At 36.7% G+C, this 20,549-nt stretch overlaps 1 protein-coding gene across 3 annotated transcripts in view; it reads right to left on the reverse strand.

The window, feature by feature from the left end:
* Positions 1-18,762, reverse strand: part of LOC116847859 (AN1-type zinc finger protein 5) — a 39,564-nt gene extending 20,802 nt beyond the window's left edge. For 2 of the 3 annotated variants that reach the window (XM_032823324.1, XM_032823325.1), the window contains exon 1: positions 18,226-18,762. The gene's annotated coding sequence lies outside the window, so the exon portion shown is untranslated. The remainder of the gene's footprint in view (positions 1-18,225) is intronic. The other variant, XM_032823329.1, reaches the window with a different exon arrangement.
* Between the last annotated feature and the right edge of the window lie 1,787 nt (positions 18,763-20,549).

A 20,549-nucleotide genomic window follows, 5' to 3' on the forward strand; every position in this document is an offset into this window, starting at 1 on the left:
TATGTATACATATACACAGTGCGGTCAATTCACATCTGCGTACACACCTTTGTACACGCGCGAATGCGGCCATCGCCGCCGCCGTCGTCGTTGTCGTCGTCGTCGTCGTCGTTAGGATTAGCACGCCGCTATATCGGGTGTAGCGAATAAAGGCGCGGATGGCTCGCGCCACCACGTCAGATTCGTGGAGCTTTGTTTACTTCGCGGAGTAAACGACCTCCTCTACAATGGCTGCTAAGGTTGCACGGTGGTGCGCGACCTTCGCAAAGTCGTACGGTCGGACCCACGCGCGCGCGTCACACAGCACACACACGCAAACAAAGGTGCCGATCTTTATCCCCAGGAATATACCGCGGGATTTCGGAAGAGAGGCACTCGGCCGTAAGTCACAGCCTTGAGGATGCTTCGGCCTTCTCCTTCGAGCCACGAATCGAAAGGAAGCGAAGAATTCGGCGAAACCTCCAAGCGTCGACTGCGGCCATGTGGCGTCGGATGACGCGGCGCGTATTCATTTCCTTTTGCGCTCGACTTGGAAATACCGCGGAAAATGTCAACATATCTCCGCGAAAACGCTCGTAAACGGGCGGGAAGAGCGAGACAAAGGCCACTGAACGACTGGCGGTTGGTTGGCCGGTCTTTGTCTTGAGGGGAAGACTTGGCCACATGAAGAAAAAGAATAGTCAAATCAATCTTAAATTAACGTGGCACAATGACTAAGCTGATTGAGAGAAATCGAATTTCCGGTTGTTGAGGAACGTATTTGGTTCCCAAGAACCAGAAATGATCTCTCTTCTTTTTTTAAATGACATAATTTTACGCGTTTTGATTGGAGAAAACAATTTCTAGATCTTGAGGACCGAATCTAGTCCCCAAGAACCAGAAATTCTGGTTCTTTTTTTTTGACGTGATAATATGACAGCTAAATGTGTTTTAAGTGAAGGAATAGAATTTCTGATTTATAAGGACTAAATTTGATTCTAAAGTATCAAAAATGTTATTTCCTCTTTTTTAACAATTAGATATATCTTGATTATAGTAAACAAAATTATTGATTCTTAAGAACTGAATTTGGTTCCTAAAAATAAAAAAATTTTATTTACTCCTTTTTTTAACAAGACAATAACAGAATTAAGTATATTTTAATTAGAAAAAAAAACAGAATTTCTGGATCTTGAAAACCATTTGGTTTTCCAAGAACCAAAAATTGTTTTCTTTTCTTTTTAGTGTGACAATGACAAACTAAATAAGTTTTGATTTAAGGAAATAGAATTAGTGGATCTTAAGAAACGAAGATTAATCCCCAAGAACCACAGAAATTTTGTATATTTTTTTTAATGTGACAATAACAACTAAATGTATTTCGATTGAAGAAAACAGAATTTCTGGTTCTTAAGAGTCGAATTTGGATCATAGAAACCAGAAATTTCTTTTCTTCCAAACAAATACGCTTAATTGTGTCATCGTCACGTGAGTTCAATTATTTATTTATTTCCACATAGTAGATTCTTTTTAAGAAGAATCTATTTAGAGAACGAGACGTTTTTTTGAAGTGTAAATTATTAGATTTGATTACTCCACTCCAGTGTCGAAAGCGGAGTACGATTATCGAGAGCACAATGGACACCGAGAAGAACGGAGGCGCCCGATCGGGAAAGGAGGTAAGAAGGTTAACCCGTGCGATAAGGAGCGGTCGTCCGAAAATAGAACGGAGCCGAAATTAATCGTATTATCGTAGGGCATCAACGGCGACGGCGGCATGAGATCGGCAGCGAGAGAATTATGCGGAGAATTTGCGCACTTTCGGGCGTCGCGCTTCCCCGAGAAGCTACCAGGGAGTACGTATATTCTTTGCCCTGTATGCAGCAAGACGCACTAAATTTAGAGCAGGTAACAGCTACGAAACCAAAAGTGAAGTTGCTTGGGTTCGTGTTTAGACGCTAATAATGTCGCGGTGTATCGCTCTTCGAGCTGTCTCGAGCGCACTGTCGCGATCATTCGCGACCTTCCTCTCCCTATTAAGAGAAAAATACCCGAAACACAATGAAATATTTATTCGGCGCGCGCTGATAACGTATTCACTCTTGTGCTAATTTACATATTTACGGCGACAAGCAGTTTGTTTCAAGTGAGAAAATATACACGGGGAAAATTTTGTAGTAAAAATTACAACAAAGTTTTTGCATTCTTTGGCCGTACAGAAATTATGACCAACATTACTATTTATTTAAAAATACTATGCACGTTTGATCTTTTACCACAAAATTATTGTAATTACTTCAATGTTTTTTTAGACCGTATATTCAATAGAGATCGTCAAGTTTACTATATATTCCTGTTACTATATATACTATATATAACATTTTATACTATATATAACAATTTATATCACAACATCAATATAGTCCAGTTTTATATTAAAAAAAATTGTAAAATGAAATATAATTTTAATGTCATTTTTATTACAATATTTTTTCTATATACTTTTTTCTTAAAACTATAACTCTTCATGGAAAAGACGATTGTTTATTCTATTTAAGTTAAAAGATTTAGATTTGAGTAAATATGTTATTAGTACAAACTAAATAAATTTTTTATTTTTTAGGTATTTTTTTTCTTAGTAAAACCTTTTCCTAGCCTTCTTATCTATTAGGTGCATCAAAATAATTACATTTCTCATATTCTTATGTATCGTTTGGACTTTTCAAATTTTTCTATTTATTTCATGTATTTTAAGTATATATTTTTAAATATTCGCATACTTTAATTTACTTTTGTACATCTGTGCACACAAAAAAGTACATACTCCATTCAAGTAAATATGTTTTAAGTATATCATAAGTTTATATATTTGCAAATCTATTATAAGCATCAAACTCATTCAAAAGATATTCCGAGTCCCCCCAGTACGTTTAGCATTTTAATCAATAATACAAAAAGTTTAACAAAGTTTTGTAATATTTTTATATAGTAAGAAAAAGAATTATTATCTAAGAAATAGTAAATATTTATTTGGTGGGTACTAATAATAACTAGCAATGGGTACTAATAAGATAGTGGGTACTAATTTATTTGCATTAATGTAAAATATTTTTCAAATAAGAAAATATACATTTCCTTTAACTTTAAGAAAATATTAGTTTATCATAAAAGCAATTATTTATTCTGTTTAAATAAAAGAACTTGTATCTATCCCTTTATTTGACAATGTTGCTCTCAAGAGCTGATACAAAAATTGATTTCTCATGAGTTATAATATGCAAGAATAATAAATGCGGGACGCACTTATTAGCACTGTTGCTCTGAAGCAATATCTGGTCCGTTTTGCTCATCGGCGTCTCAGTAGTTTGGATTTTTGCCATTTTGCTACTTCGTCATAAAAGTCGCTGAAGATATGTTTTCAGAAATGATATTTTGAGACCAATATAACTGTTTTCTCTGGAGATATTATTTAAACATTCAAAAATGTTTTATTTTTTTGGGTTTGTCAAATAAAGTTAAGTAAATATAAAGTTAAGTAAATATGCTGTTAGTACTCGCACCAAATGAATATTTAATAATTTTTTTATATTTTTTCTCTCAATATCAAGAGAACGAATTTTTCTTTTAAATATATAATAATGATAATGAGCTTTTCAAAAATTTATGAAGAGTATATTTTAAGACTATTATAAAGAAAATATTCTTTGTTGAAAGATAATCATTATTAAAAAACAGGAATATAAATTGAGAAATCACTTTTCTTGATAATAGAATTATATTTTTTTATGTGTGTGCACATACTGACTTATAACTCTTTTAATTCAATTTTTAATTAGTATAATATCTGGTTTGATGGGACTATGTCAGAACATTAAATAAATGTTACTTCTCTCTCCCCCCCCCTTTTCTCTCATTCTTCTTCCTATATTGATGCTTCCTCTCAGTGTATCATTTGCAAAACTGGGAAATCATCGTGGCGGAAAAATTATAAGGCGCATGCGAATGTAATTTGCATCGATCGTGAGAATTTGAAAATAGATCGTACCTACAGAGTCGTAAACAGCGAAATCGCGAGTTTAGATGACGAAAGACGAACAGGAGACGTACAATATACGCTGCCAACTTTAGCATTAGGCCTCGTGTTCGTTTTACTCACGTCTCGGAAATTTTGTTTCTTCCTTCTTTGTCTCTGCGACGAGGGCGAATACATGCATTATATACATTCATTTGTTTTTACATGCGAGAGTGTCGCGAAAATGTGTGTGTGTGATACAGAAAAAAATTAGTATCTACTTAAAACTAATGTGCTTAAATTGACAATCATTGTTTTTTATATAATCAATTATATACTATAACTCTGTTGTAAGAATTTTTAAGTCCTGGATTTCAACAAAGTTATGATTGTATATTTAAATATTGTAATGGTCTCGTAAGAAATACAATATGATCATTTTAATAATATCTTTTTTCGACATGATGTTATAAACATGATGTTCTCAATCCAATATTTTATCCTTCCCAGTCCTTTCCAATTATTTTCGAACAATAACAATGCGTTTTTTTTTATTATTAAAAACAAAACTACAACTGGCGTTTTTCTTTGTTCAGTCATACGAAATATATTGATGCAAGTAACTTATCTTCTTTTAACACCATGTAATCTCGTCTTATAATTCACATATCAAAAATAAAAATGTTTTCAAACCAACAATGTCCTTTTCTTTTACTGTATGCGTGTGAACGACGAACGACGACAATAGGACGAGCCGTATTAATCGATTGTACATACGACCAAAAGTTCCAAAAAGCTGCGGACTTTTTCGCGACGAACGGTAGGAAGCGTAAGCGGGATTTTTGGCGACTTTGACCCTAATCTAATCCGCGACCTGACCGTGAACTGAAGAAGCGCACGTGAATATACAGCGAGCGAGTCGATCGACTCAGAAAAACACGATTCCGCGAGTATTGTTGTCACGATGTTTACGTGTGATCTGCGGTCGGGAGTGCGTACTACAATCTTGTGCGTAGTAAATGTTCGCTCATTTGCGTCTCTCTCTCTCTCTCCCCACCCTCTTCCCTCCCTCTCTTATTTAATCGGCAGAATTGTCGGATTGATCAACGAAAACAGGTTTTATCGTAATTAACATATTTTCCCGTGATAGACTAAGTGCTCACTCTTTCTTTCTTTCTCCTTCTGGTATAGCCTGATGCGTGCGCGAATTGTACGGGAAACGGAGGCGATGCTATTTGCCGTTAAAAGCGCCAAATGTCCGACACGTAAAATGAGTTTTCCCAACTAATTCCTTTCTCGCGAGGATCCGGGATTCGTCCATCGAAGTCAAAGCGATGTCTCGCGTTGTAACGGGCCGGCGCAACGAGCGCGATCGGAGCTCGACGAGATCGCGGATGCAGATACACGGCAAAGGTATCGACATTTTATTCATGTCTGTTTTATTTCTCTGGTTAAAACGGGCGCGCGTACCAATATTTCTACCGCGGTGCAGCATGAAAGACATCCTCGCGGCCGCGAAAACACCGTTCGTAGCTCATTCTCACCGGGTGTAGTCCACAATGGCGCGGTATGACGAAGCAATAATGTAGTCAGTGGCAGAAAGGTTACGAGACTTTTTTTCAATGAGCTTCGCAACGCATCCGTATGTACATATACAAGGCGTTCCATAACTCGCGGTCATATTTTTATGAGAAAAAAATGTTTTAAAATTTGTTTATAAAAAGTAATAAAGTTTATTTCTATCTCTGCAAATAAACTTTATGTTCTACAAATAAATATTCATGTATATCTTTTTAGTGTATTAAGAGAGAGATTCTCTCAATAATTTAAAGGTAATTTTTCTTTCGCACAAATGTCTAGAGAAATTATTTAAGGCGACAGTTCACTTTTCAACATATTTTTGTATAATTAAGCTCCAAGTGAAAATTCTGTTAGAATAAAGTTTACACACAAAAGATATATATTGCATTCAAATAAATCTTATTTATTTCAAGTATTTCAAGTTTGTATATTTGCAAATCTACCACAAGTTTATTAACAGAAAAATTTGATTTGCTCGCTACATACAATCGAACTAATTTTTCCTTCGGTAAAGTTTCATAATATTCTTTTAAAGAAAATAAATTCTTCTTTTGAATATATGAACAGTAGAAAAAAATGTTCTAACTTGGAAAATATTTTTATTTTTGATAGGTTAATCTTCAAATGAGTTTACATAACATCAAGCAAAGATAAATTACTTGCAAGAATACAATTTATATAATTCAACAAAAAAAAATATATTCTTATTATTTTCTTGTTCTTATTCAAAAATAATTTTCGTGAATGAAAAATACAAAATATTAGATTGAGAATATGATGTTTTTAAATGTCAAAAGATATTGTCATCAAAATAATTATATTGTACCTCTTATGAAACTATTATAACATTTAAATGAAATATTAGAACATCATCGAAATTTTAAAGTTCTTCCAACAAAATTATGTATCATTGTTTACATATGCAACAATGATCATTAATTTATTTTAACAATTAATATAATATATTAATATATTAATTTTAAATAAACACTAATTTTTTTTCTATGTGATGATTTTTTTCAAAGAATGCGGCCAAAAGTAGCCATAGGCAACCTTCCCAAATTTTTTCGCACTTGATTTCGCAACTAATTTTGTTATAAAATCATAGATAATCACGAGTAGATTGTAGATTATAAATATATAAATTTCAAAGTGCATTTATTTTGTCATTTTACGTTATGTATATTATGTGATACTTCGAATATGGTCTGCCATGATTTTATTATTTCCAACGAAAACTTGAAAGATGTGACTTTTGATGCAAATAATACTATGAATAAAAATATTTTATTTACATAATAAATTATATTCTTTAATTTCTTTGGTGGTACCATCTGTTTGAGGTTAAACTTCCAAAACCTATTTTCTTAGAAACAATATTGAAATGTACTTGAAATCAATCGAAAAGGATAATTTTATTATGCCAGTGCCAAAAGAAAATATTGTCATCAAAATAATTATATTGTAAAACTTCTTCTTTCTTATAAACCTATTCTTATAAAACTATTATAACATTCAAGTGAAATATTAGAACATCGTTAAAATTCGAAATTTTAAAGTTCTTCTAACAAAATTATGTCATTGCTTATATATGCAAGTTAACGCCCAAGTTTTAATTCGCGAAAATTCCTGCTTTTCTAATCGCTTGTATTTCAAAAAATATTGATGTCTCGATATTTTCGCCGAAGAATAATTAATTCTAAATTGCTCAAAAGACTCAATAAAATAAAGTTGACAATGTCTGGGACACCCTGTATATTTTATAGGAAAATTTATTTCTTAGCAATATTCAAAAGATCAATTTGCCTACTAAATACGGGATTGCTAAATTTACCGTGATAAAAGTATTGCAATCTTTTTTTTCCACTGACTGAGATTACTTAATCCTTAACTGACTATTTAACCTTTTCCCCGTGTAGTCTATGCAGTCTTCTTCATACGCTTTAAACATAAAATATAAATCGTTTTAACAACTAATTTTCCACAAATAAACACTATGATAAACTATGACAATTACTTTATAATTACTTCATTGATGTACGAAAGAAAAATAGTTTGTGTAACTAAATAAAGATCGAACGATAATTCAATGCTGCCTTACTCGGTCGAAATAACTGAGAATTTTCGTATAATTTTCAGATAATAGAAAATTAGTTACACGAGCTTTTGTTTCGCGTGTAAGGAAGAGATATATTTTGTTTTCATTCAATATTTTTAATTTAAATGCTAAACTTACTAAAATTCAGAGTGTCTTTTGAATAAATTGATACTTATGATAAACTTATGAAAGATATGTGAATATATAAAGTTCTCGAAACAAGTAACATTTACGCAAATGTATTATTCCATATGCAGGAACGGAAAGATTTCCGTAGATTTCCATTGAGTCAATTGTTCTCAGTTATCTCAATCAAGTTGCAGCGCAGCCAAATGTGTTTTCGGTCGACATAACGGAGATACCATTCTTCGTCACCGAGCTTTCGTCTAAAACTCCATTCAACACACAAACTAAGATTCTTCTCCTACAAATCCGCGGTAACGAGGCTATTCCCAAAAAATCTACGTCGAAATAGTCGTCTCGAAACACACGCTCTATCTCTCTCTAAATTACACGTGACCCACGACACACGCATGTCGCCGATAGAGATATGCGATTTTGCAATATATCGCAAGCACTGCGATTTTCCTTTTTTGAATCGCAATGCGATCCGCAATTGGACTTTTACAAAATCGCGCCTGCAACTTAAAATCACTTGTCATTTTAGTTAAATATTTATGCAAATATCGCGCAACAATTTATGATGTACTATCTAGTCCAAATTTATACAATTAAAGAACATAATGGGATTATAACAGCCTTAAAACGTTAAGTTATTGTGTATATTACTCCTTTTTATATATAATTTTTATATATTTTTTTTTGTTTCAAAAGATTGCTACACTTAATATTGTTTGTCATTAATATTTTAATAAAAAAGATAATAAAAAAATAATCTTATTGTTTTATGAAAAACATGTCAATAAATAATTATAATTAGTTAAATGTGCAATAACATCCTTATATATTGTACGTTTTAATAACTTTTAAAAACGTCTAAAAACTTATGATTCGGAAATAAACAAGTTTTGTAAAATATCTCTTTCACATAGAAAGTACGAGCATAAGTGATGTTTTTAAGAAAACATTAACTAGATTATGCTTTCATTTTTAACTGTTCTTTCACAGTAAAACTTGTTTTTTTTTTACAGTAAACATTTCAGAGAATATTTTGATGCACAGTACGACAGTACGAGAGAGTTGATTTATTTATTGTTTAACGTTTATTTTTACGGTTCCTATCTTGTCCCAGGTTCCCATGCGATTAAAAATCGCGCGCGATGTAAAATAATATTTGCGACACGAAATTGCGATATAGCGCATTCTCATCGCGATTCTTAAAAAAGACGGTACGCAATTTCATAAATCGCACGTCCGTAGCGGCTGCGTGCGTGCTCGCGTGTCACTCGTGGATCACGCGCACGCGGAAACGCGCCGCCGCGCGGACTATATCGCGTGCACGTGCGCCCGCGCATCCGCTCTGCGGCGCGCCGCGGCGCGGTGTCCCACATTTTTCGCGCACTCACGCCGAGAGATCGGAAGAGAGAAGAGAGAGATGATGATTCATATTCATTTCGCGGCTCGACGCGGCCGTCACACACAGCACCCGCGCCGCGTCCCGAAAACGGACGAGGAGAATTTCAAAGCTTGACATTTGAAATTCAAAATTCGACATTTGAATTTTAGCCCTCGAATATACATCACTCCGTGAATTCGCAATTAGAGAAGTCAAATCTGTCATTTCTTCCTCAATCTCTCGTCGACGGTTAATTATCGTCTTCTCACTATGGATCACCACTCCGAGGGCCAAAGAGCGACGACAGTTTTCTCTTTTCCTGAGTACTCAATCTCTTTCCCTTTGGACGACCATCCCTCCATTAAACCCTCCCCCATCTCTCTTCTCTCTAATCATTTACGTTTTTGCTAAAAAGAATCGTCTTATATCCGTGTATCGTCATATTTTTATTGAAATCGATTAATCGACATATCGCAAGAAAAGTATGATCGATTCTAAGGAATCGATAAAATATATATCGATGTAATATGATGATAAGATATGTATCGATAAATATGTCTAACCTATACTTTCGCTTTCATTATTTTTAAACAGTTAACTTACAGCATAAAAGAATATAGAAGTTTATATAAAAATACAAATAAAGTCTTTAATAATTTATCTCACATTAAAGAGTTTATTCACTAGATGTATTTTTTTAGGGAGCATCAAGAGATCTACTCACAAATTCACTATTTATCAAACTACGTTTATATATATTTTTATTACCATCTAAATAATAAATGTTAATTTGAAACTCAAATTTCATGATACTATCTTGTCACGTTTCACTCAACACAATGCTACTCAATGTTGCATAAAACAGCAGTTTCTGCAACATTGGCGTACAATTGGTTATTACGAAAAAATGATATAGTGAATACTATTATTTCTTCTATGACGCGTTTCCTAATATGTAACATTTGTTATATATTATTGTTAAATTTTTATTTAAATGATATCATTTCTTACGAAGTTAAACTAGAATAATGATTATTGCTTCTACCGTAAGGTTGTGCAAAATTTCGATATTCAATATTAAATTTCTTATGAACAGTATGGACAAATCCTATGAAACTTTAATTACAAATGTGTTTTACTGCGAATGTTATGTTCAATTTTTGTATAATTTTCAATACTTTTTTTTTAAGTAAATAAACCTTTTAACTATAAACAAGTCAACAGAAAACAAGTCAAAATAGAAATTTATCGAGAATATACGTGGTGCTTTCCCTTTAGTAATACATATCACACGAGCATTATCAAGTTTTATTTCATATTCTATAAAACAGAATACAAAACCAAGATAATGCTTGTATCAACTTGTGTCACTAAATGGAAAAAAATTCGCTCGAATTCACTCTATCAATGTTGATATTCTCAACTGTGATTGGTCTATTTGCTTAATGCTTCAGTTTTGCTAGTATTGATTCTGTGTTATACGGAAAAAACAATCTCAGTTGGATGATATGTTTGGTTAAACAAGATTTAGTTCAACTAAACAGAATTTCTTATTATTATGAAGGTTATTATAATGAAATATTCTTATTATGAGGTTGTTATAATGAAATATTCTGGTAGCCAATTAAGATATTTAGATTTAATAACAGTCAGAGTTTAGTTACTGCTGATCCAATTGTAACATTCAAGTGTCTGCTTATTATGATTAGAAAAAATGGATAAACCATTGACATGTTCGGTTGGCAATTATTGATTGCTAAGCAGAATTTCTGGTTATTATAATCACATATTTTGATACTCAACGTTAATTACAACACAGGTACACAATATATAATAGATCTATCAACTGATGAAATGACGCAATGCGTAAATGGACGAATCACAATCCGGAAATCCTGGGCTCTCGAATTTAATCGGAATAAAAGACGAGTTCTCCGTATACAATATAAATCATATACAATATAATCAAATCAATTAAATTTCAAGCAAAATAATCACATACTAACATCTCAAAAACAATTTTCATTTAAAAAATAATACAATTTGTAATAAAAAATGTGAATATAATTTTATTTAATTTGATTTGAAGTAACCAAACTTTTGTCTAGTTATTTTAACTAAACGTTTACAACTAAATTTATTTGGTTACCTCAACCAAAAATATAATTCATTTATATCTCACCAAACAGTCTGATTGATGTAATTCGATTTAATTTAACCGGTTCTTCTTTTCGTGTATAAGGTACCGATTTACCAGAAAATTATGAGGAAAATCTAATCAGAATAGATTTTTTCGCAAAAAATATAACTGATTCTCGAATAATCGAATCGGAATCATGAGTCACTGCTCTCTACCTGTCTCCCTGCAGCCGCCGGCGCGCTGTTCTCGAATGGACGCGTCGAAGCTCGCTTCGACCTCGTCGCAGCTTTCACGTACACACGCGGCCGCAGAGAGTACATTGTCCTAGAGAGAGAGAGAGAGAGAGAAAAAGAGAGACAAGTCCCTTCGTGCACTGCGCGACATTGTGCGCAGCGCACGCGCGTGTCGCGTGTGCGTGCATGCGCGCGTAAGTACCGCTGCGGGTAAAAGCTGAGACACACACGCACAATGAGATATGGAAATGAAATATAAAACGAGAGTCGCGCGATAGAGCGGTCCTACCCGCCGAACGAGCGAGAGGACGAACTGACCTCGCGCATTTGTATGTGTGAGAGAGCGCGTGTGTGGCTGCGTGTCCGCGGAGTTCTCCCGCATAAAAATCCACGAGTGGAACGCGGTGTGGCTCCCCAGCCGCCTGCTCACTTTCCCGAATGAATGGCACGATAAATATTTACGTTGCATGGAGCCTATCATCCGCCATGTTCCTAGGATCGAAAGTTACTACGCTCGCGAAACGTCTTTTCTTCAAGTCGGAGCTGAAGTTTCAAACACGGCAAAATCGAAGATCAATTTTTCACGCGGTCGAGTCGCGCTACTTTTGGCACGGCGATCGCAGTTACGATCGATACACGTGTGAAAGAAAGGGAAAGAAAGGAAAAGAGGGAGACAGAGAGAGAGCGCACGTGGTCGCGAGACCGCGAACGATTTCCCGAGATGCGGCAGGGTTTGTATGCTTTCAATGAAAGATGTGCGGTTTTCGAAAAACACACGCAGCCAATCTCTTTCATTCTCGAACCGCCAATTTCCGGCTTCGCACGTCACTGTGGGCGAAACGCCTCGTATGTGTGCTGCACACATACGCGCGCACGTGTGTCGTTGGATCGGCAATCGCCATCGTCGTCGTTGTTGACGTGACTCGTAGCCGTTGCACACGAGACTGACACCCGCGCGTATGGGAGATCTTCAGATGAAAATGTTGAAAATAACACGGGAACCCCTACGGGACAGGCGTGATAAAACGAGAACTCCGGTACAACGTACGTGAGAATAAAAGTTCGTAAACGTGAAAGAGAGAGACGACAAAGCAGCAGCAGCAGGCGATGGAGTTTTTATATTCAGCAGTTATACAGACGGGTTAAGATACACACGGTAAAATAAAACACGGTGGATAAATTTGGATCAGCAGCGACAAGTATATTGATCTATATAGATGGAAATATAGAGCGCGCTGGATGGCAGAGGAGAAGCGGAATTCATTATCGCTCGGTCCGTTATGATGATTATAAGAAGAAAAAAGAGGAAGAAAGACGGAGAAAGCGAACAAGAGAAGGAGGGAACGTGTACGTGTGCGCGCGTGCGTACACGAAGAAACTGTTATATAGTAAAAATTACAATAGAACTTTTGTAATCTATCTCTCTTTTTCTTGAACTACATATATGCAGAGTTGTCTAGAAAAATCCATTGAATGAAAAAAACTGAGGTAAATTCCGATTTTTATAGTCGCGAATCTCATCCAATGAAATAAATTGACAAAAATTATAACAATTACTAATATATAACTCTTTATATAATATATACTATTAATAGATTATATATTCTATTAATAGAAAAGACCAATTTCTGCCGATTTTTCCCGAGTTAATTTTTATCATAAACTTTATCCAAAAAATATAAAAATTTGTCAATCTTGACCACAAAGAAATTGTGATTGAAATTACTACTTGATAAAATAATAGATATAATTGCACACACACACACAAATATCATTCTACTGCTAAGAAAAGCAGTTTACAAAGCAATTACTTTTCTCCTTTTAAATAATGATTATCATTAACAAAGAATATTTCTTTTATAATAATTTTGAAATATATTTATCACAAATTTGAGAAAAGTTTATTATTATGTATTCAAAAGAATAATTCATTCTCTTTGCAAGAATATTAAGAAATTTTAATGAGAGAAAAGTTGGTTCAGCTCTATGTAGAGCAAGCAAGCGGAATATACATTTTTTTTTAATTTAATATTCTTGATTAAAGCGTTAAAGCTATTAAAATTCAGAATATATTTTGAATAAATTTGTTACTAATGATGAACTTATGATAGATTTACGAGAAAAAAATATGTGAAAAATAAAACACATTTATTCAGTGAGTACTAATATAACATGTGTTTACAAATATAAAACATTTTGCAAATGAAAAAATAAAGTAACTCCTAATTATAGATAGAGTCCCAATTACGGATCAAATTGAGTTTATTAATATATTAAAAAAACACACATTTTTCTAACGAAAAAACACGAAACACATTCTTTCATGTTCTTTAGTTCTTTTATATTCCGAAGTTATATTTACGAATATTCTTAATATTTAAGAAAAAAATCTAAGATATCTGTTGCTTTACCAACTTTTTAGATTTATGAAACTGCTTAGATTGTGCTAATATATATACCATTATTTATACCATTATACCAATATATGGATATATATATCATTATTTTATATAGATTAAAACAATATGAATGTGGCATAATATAAAATTAGATATCATAGACATTATACAGACGCAATATTTGTTGAAACATGATTAGGACTTACGCATAAATGTTTCTAATTATTGTTTTTAATTAATAATTTAGAATAAACTAATTAAAAATCTAATAATTTTGTTTTGAAACTATGATGTTAATTGCTTATATTGACATCAACAGTTCGTTTTAATATTCGATCGACAAATCTATGTATACGATTGGAAGTTACTCTAACTTTAAGTGATCCCCATAATTAGAACCATTATCTTATATACTCGTATTTTCTTAAAACCTTAGCTTTTTATGCTGCAATGCCAATATGGCCTAATTTTACAAAAAAAAAAACATTCCACAATGAAGTGTAATTCTAACGTAATTTTTAGTATAATATTTTCTCCGTATATAAGAGAGACCGGTAAGAAGGAACGAAGCGCGATTAGCGTTAACAGCGATGTAAACTATGCGAACGCGCCCGAGAGAGCAAGCGCGCAATAAGGAACGGAGCAGCCTTCATTAAAGCTGCGTCCGGCGTGCCTTCATCGTGAAATCGAGCGTATCAAAAATAGGAAAGGCCTGTATACGGCGTCACATAGGATATGTCTCAGGAGAGGTCACGCGATGTCCCCGGCGAATTTCGCAAGTTCACATCGTGAACTTCCAAAAATTCAGGCGGAAACGCTCAATTTCTATCCCTACTTTTCCCTCATTTCTCATATCAAATATATATCGAACGATTGAATCAAGGCTGCTGTTGAGAGGGAAATGCACCGTCTGGAGAATTTATAATTGAGAGAGAAAGGAGGGAAGAGAGAGAGAGAGAGAGAGAGAGAGAGAGAAAGGAGGAGGAGGAGAGAAACAAGGTTTCGTTATCTATTCTCATCCTTGAACGAGCGTCAGACACAGTCTAATTTTCAATGTTAAGTAACTACGCGATTGAAGTATGTGTGTGTAATGCCGGCATTGAAACAACCGTCACTTTTCTCCGATTAGTCATTCATAGGCTGTATAGTTAAAAAGGCGTGCGTATCTACATACACACATACAGTTACACATGCATACGCACAAAAACATATAATTCTATTACTAAGAAAAGTAATCGCTCAGTTTGCTTTCCTTCTTTTAAGTAATGGTTACTTTCAACAAAGTTATATTTTCTTCTCATACTGATCTTAAAATATTAAAATTTTAGAAAAGCTGAACACATGATCATGTACTCTAAAGAATTTACTCTTTCTATGAACTTTTTCGAAGAAAAATAGTAAGTTTGACTCTCTAAATAAATAAGCAGCCCGACTGTTTTTGTTTTAACTTAATATTCTTGATTAAACTTATTAGGATTCAGAAAATATTTTAAACAAGTGTGATTCTTACGATAAACCTATGATAGATTTGCGGACATATAATCTGATAAAACAATTAAAACAAGTAACATTTGTTCTTGAATTCAGTATGTATTTTACAGTCGTTTACGTAAAGGACGCGACTTTTTGGACAACTCAGATAAAAAGGTAACTTTACATAATAAATGTAAATTTATTACGAACGGCAAGTTAACTAGTCGATTTGTAAAGATTATGTGTTCCTTATAAGTTCATATAACATTTTTAAATCATTATTATATATAATAACGAAATAAAAATACGAAAGAAATACAAAAAGAATAATCAAAAAGGATAATACAAGAGAAATAGAAAAAAAAATCAAAACAATATCTTGCGTTAAATATAATATAAAAATCTAAGTGTAACTTTTAATAAATTTGTAATTGTCTATATATAATACAACGTTACAAGAAATTTACATTACATAATATAAATTTAACGATTAGTTCAATCTGCCTTATAAATATAATTTTAAAAAATTGTAGAGTTGCCGCATCATTGATTATCTCACACCATGATAATTGTGAGTCTATCTGGGAAATTAATGAACACGCAAATTTAACGAGGCCGCGAACCTCTGTGTACGAGCTGGAACACTGAGAGAAATTTTAGAGTTGCCAAATGTTCAACACGAGATTCAACTACAAGAGTAATTTATAATCAGAAGTGTAAATGCCATTGTATTGTTATAAACTTGCTCAAAAGAATGCTTTTATATGAAAGATTCTAAGTTAGCTCATGTTGAAAGGAAAAAGTAAGCGTTCGTCGCTCGCGTTTTGACACAATAGTTGAGCTCACGGCTCTCGCTACTGGGAATTCGGACCCGGAGGAGTATAATGACTTAGACGCGAGCGGCTGGCGTCAGCCAGAGGGACAGAGAGAGGGAGATGGAGAGAGAAAAGGGAAGGAGACAGAGAGAGAGAAAAAAAGAGAGCAAACGAGTAAGCGGTTGGTCAGGTAAAGCGCGAGAGGAAGTGCCGCGGTGTAGATACGAGAAATTATTCTTGATAAGCGGCGTCGGGAGAGCGCCGTTGCGCGCGTTGGTTGGGAAATATGCGACGGCTGCGGCGTGGCGAGAGAGTTCCGTTCGACCGATCGTACTCGCCTCGCCGAGTTCTCTCGAGCCGTGTCTCGAGAGCCGCTTGGAAGAACGACCGCGATCCCCTGTCTCTTTCTCCTTCTCTCTCCCCCCCCCCTCTCTCTCTCTCTCTCTCTCTCTCTCTCTCTCTCTCTCTTGCCGAGCCAGAAAGAAGATTGTAAACAACGGGTCGTGAACGAAGGAAGAGGGAGGGGGATGCTCGAAGGGACACCTGAAGGGAAGTACATACGTCGGCACGACTGACGTTTCGGGAGAAGAAGGGAGGAAGGGAAGGGCACGAGAAGAAACGGTAGAAAGGGGGGAGAGAGATGGCGTAAGTGCGTGAGTGTACAGTAGACGTCACGAATGCCTGCTCCCCGTTAGACCAGACGACCGCCTGCCTGCCTTCTCCTCAAAGTGTGTGCGTGTGTCCCGTCCGGATATCTTATTCACACAAGCTGAGCGTCATACCCATTGCGTCATTTTGCGTTTCATGCGTCACGCGCGTCCAATCCGGAAATGCCCAGCCGCGGAAGAGCGAGGGCTTAGCCTCTGCAACTACGTGACTATCAGTCGACTAGGTAACCGCACGCACGGTAGAAGACGGGGGAAAATGTTACGATCACGCGGCTGGTTGTCACGTTCAAGAATAAAACGTGATAACGAAACGGACGAATCACGCCGTACAGGGAAAGGATAACAGGAAGAAGACTGATATATGTGTTGCGTGTGTCACATTTTCAGAATCAAAAGACAAAGACCGCGCCGCATCAAATGAATGAGAGACCCAAGCCTGAAATTTCCAAACGCCAGGCCGCTCTTTTCGTTCTCTCAAGAAGCGTTAATTTAACGGAGCAAGCGGGCAAGCAGGCATTCACGACGGCTAATGTACGCGCATTTGAATCGGATCGGAGCGCCGCTGCCGTCGTGTAGGCCGAATGAGGAGAGAGAGAGAGAAAGAGAGCGCGCACGTCAACGGCGGGAAGCGGGGTGAGAGGGAGACAGAGATAAAAAGAGAGCGGGGAGGGCGCAAGGGTGAACGGCAAGGGGGCGCACGCAAGAAAGAGAGGGAGAGGCTGGCACATACGCATGCAAAGAGCACAGAGGGACGGACGCACGGTAGGCGACGACGACGACGGCGGAGGGACATGGCTTCTATCCTTGAATACGCACTTAGCCGCAAATTGCGTCGTTCCTTTGTCCGTTTGTCTGTCGTGGGCCGCGGCCCCAACACGTCAACGGTTCCTCGTCTACACGTCCTCCGTTCCGCCGCGCGCTCGATTTCAATCACAACGGGATACATACACTCGCGTACGTCGTGTGCAAATACGCGCGTGCATGTATATATATTACATATGTACACATGCATGCATGCATGCATGTGCGTGCGTGCGTACGCACGCACAAACGTGAGTGAAACACTCAGAAATAACGTAGTACGCATACAAGAACCGCGGGGAAGAGAGAGGAGGAAAGTGCAGTCGAGTCGACTCAAGACTGACTCGCTCACTCTTTCTCTATGTGTGTGTCTCCTTCTCTCTCTCTCTCTCTCTCGCTCTCACGACTATCCCGACCGAAAATAGTCGCGGTGATCGGGGTAGAACACGAGCGAGCTAGCGAGCGGCGGAGTAGAGAGAGAGCGCGCACTTCACGGATTGCGACACTTACCGAAGGCTGTTGCGGTGTAGCAGGGCGCAATATGTCAGCTGACTTGACGCGCGACCGATCCTAATCCTGCGTCAGTATGCCACATAATTCTCAGCGGCACATTCGGTCACCTCGCTCGCAAACGAATCGCTGCTTCGCGGAACTTGCCCGCCTCGCGTTTCACACTGTTTCACAATACTTGCGCGGGACACGATAGAGAGGGATAGAGACAGGGATAAAAAGAGAATGAGGGAAGCGAGAGAGGGAAAGAGATGTAGGGGAGACAGAGTCGTGCGACGACTGCGACGTCGAGGGCGACGATGACGGCTACGGTATAACGACGACGTCGGCGGTGACGGTAACGCGGAACGCGACTGCGGCTGCGATCACGGCGACCACGACGACGACGATTATCACGAGAACGACGGTGACAGTCGTTACGAGCGAAACTCTCTTCACATCCAGCTCTCTCGATTGCGAGATGAACTGCTGAAACCACGAGTGTAGGAATACTGCTGATGACTGGTGTAAAGTTAGATCTCTTTTGCCCTTCCTCCCCCCACTCATCATCTGAGCGCACACTCGGTTGCCGAACACGGACGAACAATTCCGAACCTCCTCGAGTTATGGTCACGAGTTAACTAGACTGTAGAGAGAAGACCGATCGGACGGTCAATGGCGCACATTAGACGTGATCACTGAAATATATACTACCTAGGCTGCGTTCCAAAACTCTACGGGTAGAGTTTTGGAACGCAGTCCTAAGTACCTATTATGGACTTCTTCGGAATCAATTCTGACCGGAATAATTCTATTCCCCCTAGAAAAGACAATAGAAATGTAGAAAATAACTGAATGTTTCCAATCGGAATTGATTCCGAAGAAGCCCATAATGCAGAATTCATACCGCGTCCGATGTCCAATGTACGACGTACGATATCCAATAGGAGAATAGCTTTCTAATATAGAATTCAATTCTCCATTAGAAAGCTATTCTTTTATTGGATATCGGACGTCGTATGTTGAACGTCGGACGCGGTGTGAATCCTGCATAAGTTTCCACCGAGGGTTCGAATCGGGTCAGAATCGAGTATAAAAAAAACTGTATAAAAACTGTATAAAGTCAGTTACAACTACAAGGCCCTTATTTTTTAAATAGTTGCATATACGTAAGTTTTACTGCGTAAGTTTAATCATACCATAAAATAGCTGCGCAGTAAAACTTACGTATACGCAACTATTTCAAGAATAAAGCCCATCGCATATGAAATGACATAATTGCATATGCATAGCGTAAAACTGTATGGACCAATGAGCATCGAGTATTGAGCATCAAGCATCAATAAGCGATTTTTGGCGATCCTTTGGTACATGTACCACAGTTGATATTGGTAGGGGCAGAGCTTATTTTGGTATATGTACCACTACCATGTACCACTACTAATGCTAAAATAGACTGATTCTTTTCTATTTACGCGCGACTTCAAAACAGTTAAAGTGTAACCCTAATCGGGAGCGGTGCACTTGGACACGGTGCATTTGGACACAGCCAATCACAGCACCGTATGATTAGAGACATTTGTAGGGTCCCTTGGAACAGCGACTTGTGATTGGACTGTGTCCAATTGCCCCGTGTCCAACTGATATACACCCGTTTCGACATCGAAAAAGTCTCAACTACGCCGAATCGATGTCAAATCGATGGTTTATTTCTTGCTGAATAAAGCTATTTATTTTATATTTGGGTGCGCATTTGCTACGTACCAGAGACTTTGGAAAACTATCCTGCTCTCGAGCAAGGTACAGCGTGGTACAAACCAAAGTTATACCAAAACGGTAAACCACGCCTCTACCACAAAGTACCAAACACGCGAAAACGTTTTGGTGCAATTTGGTATACTTTGGTACATGTACCAAAGATCGCCAAAAATCGCCTAATATGGCGGCTAAATACTCGATGTTTATTGGTCCATACGATCTTATGCTATGCATATGCAGCTATGTCATCTCATGTGCGATGGGCTTATGGGCCCTGGGCAGCGATCATAGGTTTGTTGCTTGTACTTTTCACACTTTTACACCTAATGCTCGTTGCACACTAGTGCACCTTAAACAACACAAATTTTCCAAACATTTTCTGAAAACATTTTCAGAACGGAGGGACGTCATCAGAGTATTCTTAGGACGTTCTTTAAAGGTGTGAATTATCTGAAAATAGCTAATATCCAATAAGTTTTTTTCGTATTAATTGAACTTTTTACACTTTTAGTGCACATTAATTCTTGAGAGGTTCTAAAAATGGCGTCATGTTTTCCGTTCGTGTTACGAGTGTAAATGCAATTCTG

The sequence above is a fragment of the Odontomachus brunneus genome, unplaced genomic scaffold, assembly GCF_010583005.1.
Source record: "Odontomachus brunneus isolate Ranch 3 - 2012 unplaced genomic scaffold, Obru_v1 Obru_scaffold_084, whole genome shotgun sequence".
NCBI lineage: Eukaryota > Metazoa > Arthropoda > Insecta > Hymenoptera > Formicidae > Odontomachus > Odontomachus brunneus.